The sequence below is a fragment of the Oncorhynchus nerka genome, linkage group LG14 (genome assembly GCF_034236695.1).
Source record: "Oncorhynchus nerka isolate Pitt River linkage group LG14, Oner_Uvic_2.0, whole genome shotgun sequence".
NCBI classification, from domain to species: Eukaryota; Metazoa; Chordata; class Actinopteri; order Salmoniformes; family Salmonidae; genus Oncorhynchus; species Oncorhynchus nerka.
In genome coordinates this window covers 20439896-20452183 of record NC_088409.1, presented here as the reverse complement: position 1 = coordinate 20452183, position 12288 = coordinate 20439896, and the positions used below count along the sequence as shown (strand labels likewise).

Below are 12288 nucleotides of genomic sequence, written 5' to 3'. Positions count from 1 at the left end.
CTGTATCCCTCTCTCTCTACCTCTTCTGTCTGTATCCCTCTCTACTCTACCTCTGTCTCTCTCTGTATCCTCTCTCTCTACCTCTTCCTCTCTGTCTGTATCCCTCTCTCTACCTCTTCCTCTCTCTGTCTGTATCCCTCTCTCTACATCTCTCCTCTCTCTGTCTCTATCCCCTCTCCTCTTCTGTCTGTATCCCTCTCTCTCTCTACCTCTTCCCTCTCTCTGTCTGTATCCCTCTCTCTACCTCTCTCTCTGTCTGTATCCCTTCTCTACTCTCCTCTCTGTCTGTATCCCTCTCTCTCTACCTCTTCCTCTCTCTGTCTGTATCCCTCTCTCTCTACCTCTTCCTCTCTCTGTCTGTATCCCTCTATCTCTACCTCTTCCTCTCTCTGTCTGTATCCCTCTCTCTCTTCCTCTCTCTGTCTGTATCCCTCTCTCTAACTCTTCCTCTCTCTGTCTGTATCCTCTATCTCTACTCTCCTCTCTCTGTCTGTATCCCTCTCTCTACCTCTTCCTCTCTCTGTCTGTATCCCTCTCTCTACCTCTTCTTCTCTCTGTCTGTATCCCTCTCTCTCTACCTCTTCCTCTCTCTGTCTGTATCCCTCTCTCTCTATCCTCTTCCTCTTCTCTGTCTGTATCCCTCCTCTTCCTCTCTCTGTCTGTATCCTCTACCTCTTCCTCTCTCTGTATCCCTCTCTCTACTCCCTCTCTGTCTGTATCCCTCTTCTACCTCTTCCTCTCTGTCTGTATCCCTCTCTACCTCTTCCTCTCTCTGTCTGTATCCCTCTCTCTCTACCTCTTCCTCTCTGTCTGTATCCCTCTCTCTCTACCTCTCTCTGTCTGTATCCCTCTCTCTCTACCTCTTCCTCTGTCTCTCTCTGTTGCTCCTGCCCTCCCAGTATCTGTCTATTTCTCTCTCCCCACCCCTCCCATTTTTTCACTTCCCAGAATGTGTCTATAAAAGTATTTGAGAGCTCAAGTCTCACCTGTAGAAGCTGTCAGGGCAGAGACCAATCTGTGACTACTGTCTTAGTCCTTGTTCACTCCGAGACGGGTCGCCAGACACTTAGCCCTGTTGCTGCACCTGCAGAATCACACACAACAGAATATGGAACCCAGAATACTACATCGATCATTCCAACCGAGAACACAGGCACAACCTAATGTTAGTCAAGCGCTCACAGGCCGTTGTTCACCTGAGAGAGAACTTGCAGTACACCAGCCCCTCTACTGTAGCCTGCTCCACTACTAATGGAAATGTGATAATTCTGTCTCTCTTTCTCTCGCTGTCTCGTCCTTACAGTTTTGAATATGACGAAAACAAGTCCATCGTTTTCAGGCCCAATGGAAAGGTAAAGACTCCTTCCCCCTCTGTCTGTAGAAAGGTCACTGTTCTCTCTACAGGTGAACTGTGTTGTGTGTGTCGCTGTGTGTTTGTAATGGTGAGTGTGTGTGTTGTGTAGGTGAACACAGATGGTCTGGTGCTGCGTGGATGGTACACCAGTCTGACGGTGGCCGTGTACGGTACAGCAGAAAGGTCACATGGTCACGACCGGGACTCTCCCCCACCTCCCCCTCCCCCACCCCCCAACAACAGACGGGCCTCAAGAGGATCATCAAACAAGGTGAGTAAAGACTCATAGTAGAGTTGCCAGGATACCACTATCACAATACTATCATATTTCCCATGGCGAAAAGGAAAACACAAGGTGGACTCAACTGTGTGTGTGTCTCAGAGTGGGATAAGGAGGAGCAGTATAATGGCAGTCCCCCCAGACCAGCTCCCAGAGGCCCCCGCACCCCTCCTGGACCACCCCCACCAGATGATGATGATGAGGAGCCGGTCCCAGTGACCGGTAACACACACACTTCTCTGCGTCTCTATGTTCATCTCACAGGGACAGATTTCATACTGTATATTCAACTAGCTAACCTTGCCAAAAGAAGCGTTTCCATGTATTTGTGCAAGCTTGTATCTGTGTATACCTGATGCCCTCTTTGGTTGCCTTGATAACCGACTGTGGTGTCCATGGTGACTGTCTCAGTTGGAGTGGCCAAGGCGGAGCCGACTGAAAGAGGGGAGGACTACCTGGAGGCGGTCTCACCTGAGCGCAGCTCACTGCCTGCCGACGAACCCTACTCAGACGCCGAGCCTGAGGAAGAGGGGGAGGAGGAAGAGGATGAAGAGCCGGAAGAAGAGGACGATGCACGGACGGAGTGTAGCGCCCCTGAGGATGAGGAGGAGGAAGAGGAGGAGGATGAGGGTGAGGAGGAGGAAGAGATGGAGGAAGGTAGGGGGCTCCTGTGTGACCTCAGGACAGACAGTGTGTGTGTGCTCTGGCATGCTGCTCAGACCCCTCAACCCTACACCCTGCTCAGATCCCTACACCCTGATCAGATCCCTCAACCCTACACCCTGCTCAGACCCTTCAACCCTACACCCTGATCAGATCCCTACACCCTGCTCAGACCCCTCAACCCTACACCCTGCTCAGACCCCTCCACCCTGCTCAGACCCCTCAACCCTACACCCTGCTCAGACCCAACCCCACCCTGCTCAGACCCTCAACCCTACACCCTGCTCAGACCCTCAACCCTACACCCTGCTCAGACCCTCAACCCTACACCCTGCTCAGACCCCCTCAACCCTCAGACCCTAACCCTACACCCTGCTCAGACCCCTCAACCCTACACCCTTCTCAGACCCTCACCCTACACCCTGCTCAGACCCCTCAACCCTACACCCTGCTCAGACCCCTCAACCCTACACCCTGCTCAGACCCCTCCACCCTGCTCAGACCCCTCAACCCTACACCCTGCTCAGACCCCTCAACCCTACACCCTGCTCAGACCCCTCAACCGTACACCCTGCTCAGACCCCTCAACCCTACACCCTAACCCTACACCCTGCTCAGACCCCTCAACCGTACACCCTGACCCTCACACCCTAACCCTACACCCTGCTCAGACCCCTCAACCCTACACCCTGCTCAGACCCCTCAACCCTACACCCTGCTCAGACCCCTCAACCCTACACCCTGCTCAGACCCCTCAACCCTACACCCTGCTCAGACCCCTCAACCGTCACCCTACACCCTCAACCCTACACCCTGCTCAGACCCCTCAACCCTACACCCTGCTCAGACCCCTCAACCGTACACCCTGCTCAGACCCCTCAACCCTACACCCTGCTCAGACCCTACACCCTAACCCTGCAAACCCCTCCACCCTACACCCTGCTCAGACCCCTCAACCCTACACCCTGCTCAGACCCCTCAATCCTATACCCTGCTCAGACCCCTCCACCCTACACCCTGCTCAGACCCTCCACCCTACACCCTGCTCAGACCCCTCCACCCTGATCCCCCTCCACCCTACACCCTGCTCAGCTCAGACCCCTCAACCCTACACCCTGCTCAGACCCCTCCACCCTACACCCTGCTCAGACCCCTCAACCCTACACCCTGCTCAGACCCCTCAACCCTATACCCTGCTCAGACCCCTCCAGACCCCCTACACCCTGCTCAGACCCCTCAACCCTACACCCTGCTCAGACCCCTCAACCCTACACCCTGCTCAGACCCCTCAACCCTACACCCTGCTCAGACCCCTCACCCTGCTCAGACCCCTCCCTACACCTGCTCAGACCCTGCTCAGACCCCTCAACCCTACACCCTGCTCAGACCCCTCAACCCTGCACCCTGCTCAGACCCCTCAACCCTGCTCAGACCCTGCTCAGACCCCCTCCACCCTGCTCAGACCCCTCAACCCTACACCCTGCTCAGACCCTCAACCCTACACCCTGCTCAGACCCCTCCACCCCTGCTCAGACCCCTCAACCCTACACCCTGCTCAGACCCCTCAGACCCTACACCCTGCTCAGACCCCTCAACCCTACACCCTGCTCAGACCCCTCCACCCTACACCCTGCTCAGACCCCTCCCTAACACCCTGCTCAGACCCTCCCACCCTATACCCTGCTCAGACCCTCAACCCTACACCCTGCTCAGACCCCTCAACCCTACACCCTCCCAGACCCCTCCACCCTACACCCTGCTCAGACCCCTCAACCCTACACCCTGCTCAGACCCCTCAACCCTACACCCTGCTCAGACCCCTCAACCCTACACCCTGCTCAGACCCTACACCCTGCTCAGACCCCTCAACCCTACACCCTGCTCAGACCCTCAACCCTACACCCTGCTCAGACCCCTCCCTACACCCTGCTCAGACCCTCAACCCTACACCCTGCTCAGACCTCAACCCTACACCCTGCTCAGACCCCTCAACCCTACACCCTGCTCAGACCCCTCAACCCTACACCCTGCTCAGACCCCTACCCCTGCTCAGACCCCTACACCCTGCTCAGACCCTCAACCCTACACCCTGCTCAGACCCAACCCTACACCCTGCTCAGACCCCTCAACCCTAGACCCCTCCCTGCTCAGACCCCTCAACCCTACACCCTGCTCAGACCCCTCACCCTGCTCAGACCCTACACCCTGCTCAGACCCCTCAACCCTACACCCTGCTCAGACCCCTCCCTACACCCTGTTCAGACCCCTACACACCTGCTCAGACCCCTCAACCCTACACCCTGCTCAGACCCCTCACCCTACCCCTGCTCAGACCCCTCAGACCCTCTCAGACCCCAACCCTACACCCTGCTCAGACCCCTCAGACCCTCCACCCTGCTCAGACCCCTCAACCCTACACCCTGCTCAGACCCCCTCAACACCCTGCTCAGACCCCTCCACCCTACACCCTGCTCAGACCCCACCCTGCAGACCCTCAACCCTACACCCTGCTCAGACCCCTCAACCCTACACCCTGCTCAGACCCTCCACCCTACACCCTGCTCAGACCCCTCACCCTGCTCACCCTCCACCCTACACCCTGCTCAGACCCTCAACCCTACACCCTGCTCAGACCCCTCTCAGACCCTCCAACCCTATACCCTGCTCACCCTCAACCCTATACCCTGCTCAGACCCCCACCCTACAACCCTGCCCTCAGACCCCTATACCCTGCTCAGACCCTGCTCAGACCCCTCAACCCTACACCCTGCTCAGACCCCTCAACCCTACACCCTGCTCAGACCCCTCAACCCTACACCCTGCTCAGACCCAACTCCACCCCTGCTCACCCTGCTCCCTTGCTCAGACCCCTCAACTCCACCCTGCTCAGACCCTACACCCTGTTCAGACCCCTCAACCCTACACCCTGCTCAGACCCCTCCACCCTACACCCTGCTCAGACCCCTCCACCATGCCAGACCCCTCTCCACCCTGCTCAGACCCCTCAACCCTACACCCTGCTCAGACCCCTCAACCCTACACCCTGCTCAGACCCCTCAACCCTACACCCTGCTCAGACCCCTCAACCCTACACCCTGCTCAGACCCCTCAACCCTACACCTGCTCAGACCCCTCAACCCTACACCCTGTTCAGACCCCTCAACCCTACACCCTGCTCAGACCCCTCAACCCTACACCCTGCTCAGACCCCTCAACCCTACACCCTGCTCAGACCCCTCAACCCTACACCCTGCTCAGACCCCTCAACCCTACACCCTTCTCAGACCCCTCAACCCTACACCCTGCTCAGACCCCTCAACCCTACACCCTGCTCAGACCCTCAACCCCTACACCCTGCTCAGACCCCTCAACCCTACACCCTGTTCAGACCCCTCAATCCTACACCCTGCTCAGACCCCTACACCCTGCTCAGACCCCTCCACCCTGCTCAGACCCCTCTCCAACCTGCTCAGACCCCTCCACCCTGCTCAGACCCCTCCACCCTGCTCAGACCCCTACACCCTGCTCAGACCCCTCCACCCTGCCCGACCCCCCCCCTACCCTGCTCAGACCCTCAACCCTACACCCTGCTCAGACCCCTACACCCTGCTCAGACCCCTCAACCCTATACTCCTACCAACCTGCTCAGACCCTCCACCCTGCTCAGACCCCTCAACCCTACACCCACCTCAGACCCCTCAACCCTACACCCTGCTCAGACCCCCTACACCCTGCTCAGACCCCTCAACCCTTCTCAGACCCTCCTCCCTCTCAGACCCCTACACCCTGCTCAGACCCCTCAACCCTACACCCTGCTCAGACCCCTCAACCCTACACCCTGCTCAGACCCTCCACCCTGCTCAGACCTCAACTACACCCTGCTCAGACCCTCCTCCCTGCTCAGACCCCTCACCCTACACCCTGCTCAGACCCCTACCCTACCCTTCTCAGACCCTCAACCCTACACCCTGCCCCTCCAGAACCCTGCTCAACCCTACACCCTGCTCAGACCCCTCAACCCTACACCCTGCTCAGACCCCAACCCTACACACTGCTCAGACCCCTACACCCTGCTCCAGACCCCTCAACCCTACACCCTGCTCAGACCCCTCCACCCTCCACCCTGCTCAGACCCCTCCACCCTGCTCAGACCCCTCCACCATTCTCAGACCCTCCAACCTGCTCAGACCCTCCACCCTGCTCAGACCCCTCCACCCCCTGCTCAGACCCCTACACCCTGCTCAGACCCCCCTCCACCCTGCCCGACCCCCCACCCTGCTCAGACCCCTCAACCCTACACCCTGCTCAGACCCCTCACCCCTCAGACCCCTCAACCCTGCTCAGACCCCTCCAACCTGCTCAGACCCCTCAACCCCACCCTGCTCAGACCCCTCAACCCTACACCCTTCTCAGACCCTCAACCCTACACCCTGCTCAGACCCCTCCACCCTGCTCAGACCCCTCCTCCCCTCTCAGACCCTCAACCCTCCCCTGCTCAGACCCCTACACCCTGTTCAGACCCCTCAACCCTACACCCTGCTCAGACCCCTCCACCCTACACCCTGCTCAGACCCCTCAACCCTACACCCTGCTCAGACCCTCCACCCTATACCCTGCTCAGACCCCTCAACCCTACACCCTGCTGAGACCTCTCAACCCTACACCCTGCTCAGACCCCTCAACCCTACACCCTGCTCAGACCCCTCAACCCTACACCCTGCTCAGACCCCTCAACCCTACACCCTGCTCAGACCCCTCAACCCTACACCCTGCTCAGACCCCTCAATCCTACACCCTGCTCAGACCCCTCAACCCTACACCCTGCTCAGACCCTCAACCCTACACCCTGCTCAGACCCCTCAATCCCCTACACCCTGCTCAGACCCCTCAACCCTACACCCTGCTCAGACCCCTCAACCCTACACCCTGCTCAGACCCCTCAACCCTACACCCTGCTCAGACCCCTCAACCCTACACCCTGCTCAGACCCCTCAACCCTACACCCTGTTCAGACCCTCAACCCTACAATCCTCAGACACCCTTCTCAGACCCAACCCTACACCCTGCTCAGACCCCTCCACCATTGCTCAGACCCCTACACCCTGCTCAGACCCCTCCACCCCTGCTCAGACCCAACCCTACACCCTGCTCAGACCCCTCACACCTGCTCAGACCCCTCCACCCTGCTCAGACCCCCTACACCCTGCTCAGACCCCTCAACCCTACACCCTGCTCAGACCCCTACACCCTGCTCAGACCCCTCAACCCTACACCCTGCTCAGACCCCTCCAACCCTAGACCCCTCACCCTGCTCAGACCCCTCAACCCTACACCCACCCTCAGACCCCTCAACCCTCACCCTAGACCCCTCCACCCTGCTCAGACCCCTCCTCCCTTCTCAGACCCTCCACCCTGCTCAGACCCCTCACCCTGTTCAGACCCCTCAACCCTGCTCAGACCCCTCAACCCTACACCCTGCTCAGACCCCCACCCTCAACCCTACACCCTGCTCAGACCCCTCCCCTCCCTGCTCAGACCCCTCAACCCTACACCCTGCTCAGACCCCTACACCCTGCTCAGACCCCTCAACCCCTACACCCTGCCCTACACCCTGCTCAGACCCCTCAACCCTACACCCTGCTCAGACCCCTCAACCCTACACCCTGCTCAGACCCCTCCACACCCTGCTCAGACCCCTCAACCCTACACCCTGCTCAGACCCTCAACCCTACACCCTGCTCAGACCCCTCAACCCTACACCCTGCTCAGACCCCTCAACCCTACACCCTGCTCAGACCCCTCAACCCCTATACACCCTGCTCAGACCCCTCAACCCTACACCCTGCTCAGACCCCTAACCCTACACCCTGCTCAGACCCCTCAGACCCTATACCCTGCTCAGACCCCTCAACCCTACACCCTGCTCAGACCCCTCAACCCTACACCCTTCTCAGACCCCTCATCCCTACACCCTGCTCAGACCCCTCAACCCTACACCCTGCTCAGACCCCTACACCCTGCTCAGACCCTCCACCCATGCTCAGACCCCTCCACACCCTGCTCAGACCCCTCCCTACCCTGCTCAGACCCCTCCACCCTGCTCAGACCCCTCAACACCCTGCTCAGACCCCTCAACCCTACCCCTGCTCAGACCCCTCACCCTGCTCAGACCCCTCAACCCTACACCCTGCTCAGACCCCAACCCTACACCCTGCTCAGACCCCTCAACCCTGCTCAGACCCCTCCAACCTGCTCAGACCCCTCCACCCTGCTCAGACCCCTCAACCCTACACCCTGCTCAGACCCTGCTCAACCCTACACCCTGCTCAGACCCCTCCACCCTGCTCACCCTCCTCCCTTCTCAGACCCCTCCCCTCAGACCCCCCTACACCCTGCTCAGACCCCTCCACCCTACACCCTGCTCAGACCCCTCAACCCTACACCCTGCTCAGACCCCTCCACCCTGCTCAGACCCTCTCAGACCCCTCAGACCCCTCCACCCTGCTCAGACCCCTCAACCCTACACCCTGCTCAGACCCCTCCCTACCCTTCTCAGACCCCTCAACCCTCACCCTAACCCTACACCCTGCTCAGACCCCTCAACCCTACACCCTGCTCAGACCCCTCAACCCTACACCCTGCTCAGACCCCTACACCCTGCTCAGACCCCTCAACCCTACACCCTGCTCAGACCCCTCCCTAACCCTCCACCCTGCTCAGACCCTCCACCCTGCTCCAGACCCTGCTCCACCATCTCAACCCTACACCCTGCTCAGACCCCTCAACCCTACCCTGCTCAGACCCCTCAAGGCCCCTGCAGACCCCTACACCCTGCTCAGACCCCTCACCCTACACCCTGCCCAGACCCCTCAACCCTACACCTGCTCAGACCCCTCAACCCTACACCCTGCTCAGACCCAACCCTACACCCTGCTCAGACCCTCCACACCCTGCTCAGACCCCCTCCATACCCTGCTCAGACCCCTCCACCCTACACCCTGCTCAGACCCCTCAACCCTACACCCTGCTCAGACCCCTCAACCCTACACCCTGCTCAGACCCCTCAACACCCTGCTCAGACCCCTCCACCCTGCTCAGACCCCTCCCTCACCCTGCTCAGACCCCTCATCCCTGCTCACCACCCTGCTCAGACCCCTCAACCCTACACCCTGCTCAGACCTCCCTACACCCTGCTCAGACCCCTATCCCTACACCCTGCTCAGACCACTCAACCCTACACCCTGCTCAGACCCCTCCCCTACACCCTGCTCAGACCCCTCCACCTACCCTGCTCAGACCCCTCAACCCTACACCCTGCTCAGACTCCTCAACCCTACACCCTGCTCAGACCCCTCCAACCCTACACCCTGCTCAGACCCTCAACCCTACACCTGCTCAGACCCCTATACCCTGCTCAGACCCCTCAACCCTACACCCTGCTCAGACCCCTCAACCCTACACCCTGCTCAGACCCCTCAACCCTATACCCTGCTCAGACCCCTCAACCCTACACCCTGCTCAGACCCCTCAACCCTACCCCTGCTCAGACCCTCAACCCTACACCCTGCTCAGACCCCTCCACCCTACACCCTTCTCAGACCCCTCAACCCTACACCCTGCTCAGACCCTCAACCCTATACCCTGCTCAGACCCCTCAACCCTACACCCTGCTCAGACCCCTCAACCCTACACCCTGCTCAGACCCCTCAACCCTATACCCTGCTCAGACCCCTCAACCCTACACCCTGCTCAGACCCCTCCACCCTACCCTGCTCAGACCCTCAACCCTACACCCTGCTCAGACCCCTCCACCCTATGCCCTGCTCAGACCCCTCAACCCTACACCCTGCTCAGACCCCTCAACCCTATACTCTGCTCAGACCCCTCCACCCTATACCCTGCTCAGACCCCTCAACCCTACACCCTTCTCAGACCCCTCATCCCTACACCCTGCTCAGCCCCTCAACCCTACACCCTGCTCAGACACCTATACCCTGTTCAGACCCCTCAACCCTATACCTGCTCAGACCCTCCACCCTACACCCTGCTCAGACCCCTCAACCCTACACCCTGCTCAGACCCCTCATCCCTACACCCTGCTCAGACCCTCAACCCTACACCCTGCTCAGACCCTCAACCCTACACCCTGTTCAGACCCCTCATCCCTACACCCTGCTCAGACCCCTCAACCCTACACCCTGCTCAGACCCCTACACCCTGCTCAGACCCCTCAACCCTACACCCTGCTCAGACTCCTCAACCCTACACCCTGCTCAGACCCCTCCACCCTGCTCAGACCCCTCAACCCTACACCCTGCTCAGACCCCTCAACCCTACACCCTGCTCAGACCCCTCCACCCTACACCCTGCTCAGACCCCTACACCCTGCTCAGACCCCTCAACCCTACACCCTGTTCAGACCCCTCAACCCTACACCCTGTTCAGACCCCTCAACCCTACACCCTGCTCAACCCTACACCCTGCTCAGACCTCAACCTTACACCCTGCTCAGACCCCTACACCCTACTCAGACCCTACACCCTGCTCAGACCCCTCAACCCTCCACCCTGCTCAGACCCTCCACCCTGCTCAGACCCCTCCACCCTGCTCAGACCCCTCAACCCTACACCCTGCTCAGACCCCTATACCCTGCTCAGACCCCTCAACCCTACACCCTGCTCAGACCCTCAACCCTACACCCTGCTCAGACCCTCCACCCTACACCCTGCTCAGACCCCTCAACCCTACACCCTGCTCAGACCCCTCAACCCTACACCCTGCTCAGACCCCTCAACCCTACACCCTGCTCAGACCCCTCCACACCCTGCTCAGACCCCTCAACCCTACACCCTGCTCAGACCCCTCAACCCTGCTCAGACCCCTCCACACCCTGCTCAGACCCCTCAACCCTACACCCTGCTCAGACCCCTCCACCCTATACCTGCTCAGACCCCTCAACCCTACACCCTGCTCAGACCCCTCCACCCTATACCCTGCTCAGACCCCTCAACCCTATACTCTGCTCAGACCCCTCCACCCTATACCCTGCTCAGACCCCTCAACCCTACACCCTTCTCAGACCCCTCATCCCTAAACCCTGCTCAGCCCCTCAACCCTACACCCTGCTCAGACACCTATACCCTGTTCAGACCCCTCAACCCTATACTCTGCTCAGACCCCTCCACCCTACACCCTGCTCAGACCCCTCAGCCCTACACCCTGCTCAGACCCCTCATCCCTACACCCTGCTCAGACCCCTCAACCCTACACCCTGCTCAGACCCCTCAACCCTACACCCTGTTCAGACCCCTCATCCCTACACCCTGCTCAGACCCCTCAACCCTACACCCTGCTCAGACCCCTATACCCTGCTCAGACCCCTCAACCCTACACCCTGCTCAGACTCCTCAACCCTACACCCTGCTCAGACCCCTACACCCTGCTCAGACCCCTCAACCCTACACCCTGCTCAGACCCCTCAACCCTACACCCTGCTCAGACCCCTCAACCCTACACCCTGCTCAGACTCCTCAACCTTACACCCTGCTCAGACCCCTCACCCTGCTCACCCTACACCCTGCTCAGACCCCTCAACCCTCCACCCTGCTCAGACCCTCCACCCTGCTCAGACCCTCCACCCTGCTCAGACCCCTCAACCCTACACCCTGCTCAGACCCCTATACCCTGCTCAGACCCCTCAACCCTACACCCTGCTCAGACTCCTCAACCCTACACCCTGCTCAGACCCCTCCACCCTACACCCTGCTCAGACCCCTCAACCCTACACCCTGCTCAGACCCCTCCCTACACCCTGCTCAGACCCTCAACCCTACACCCTGCTCAGACCCCTCAACCCTACACCCTGCTCAGACCCCTCAACCCTACACCCTGCTCAGACCCCTCAACCCTACACCCTGCTCAGACCCCTCAACCCTACACCCTGCTCAGACCCCTCACCCTATACCCTGCTCAGACCCCTCAACCCTACACC

The 12288-nt window shown here is 60.0% G+C and overlaps 1 pseudogene; it reads left to right on the top strand.

The window, feature by feature from the left end:
- LOC135575038 (protein virilizer homolog) overlaps positions 1 to 12288 on the top strand; it is a 53816-nt pseudogene that overhangs the window by 5600 nt on the left and 35928 nt on the right.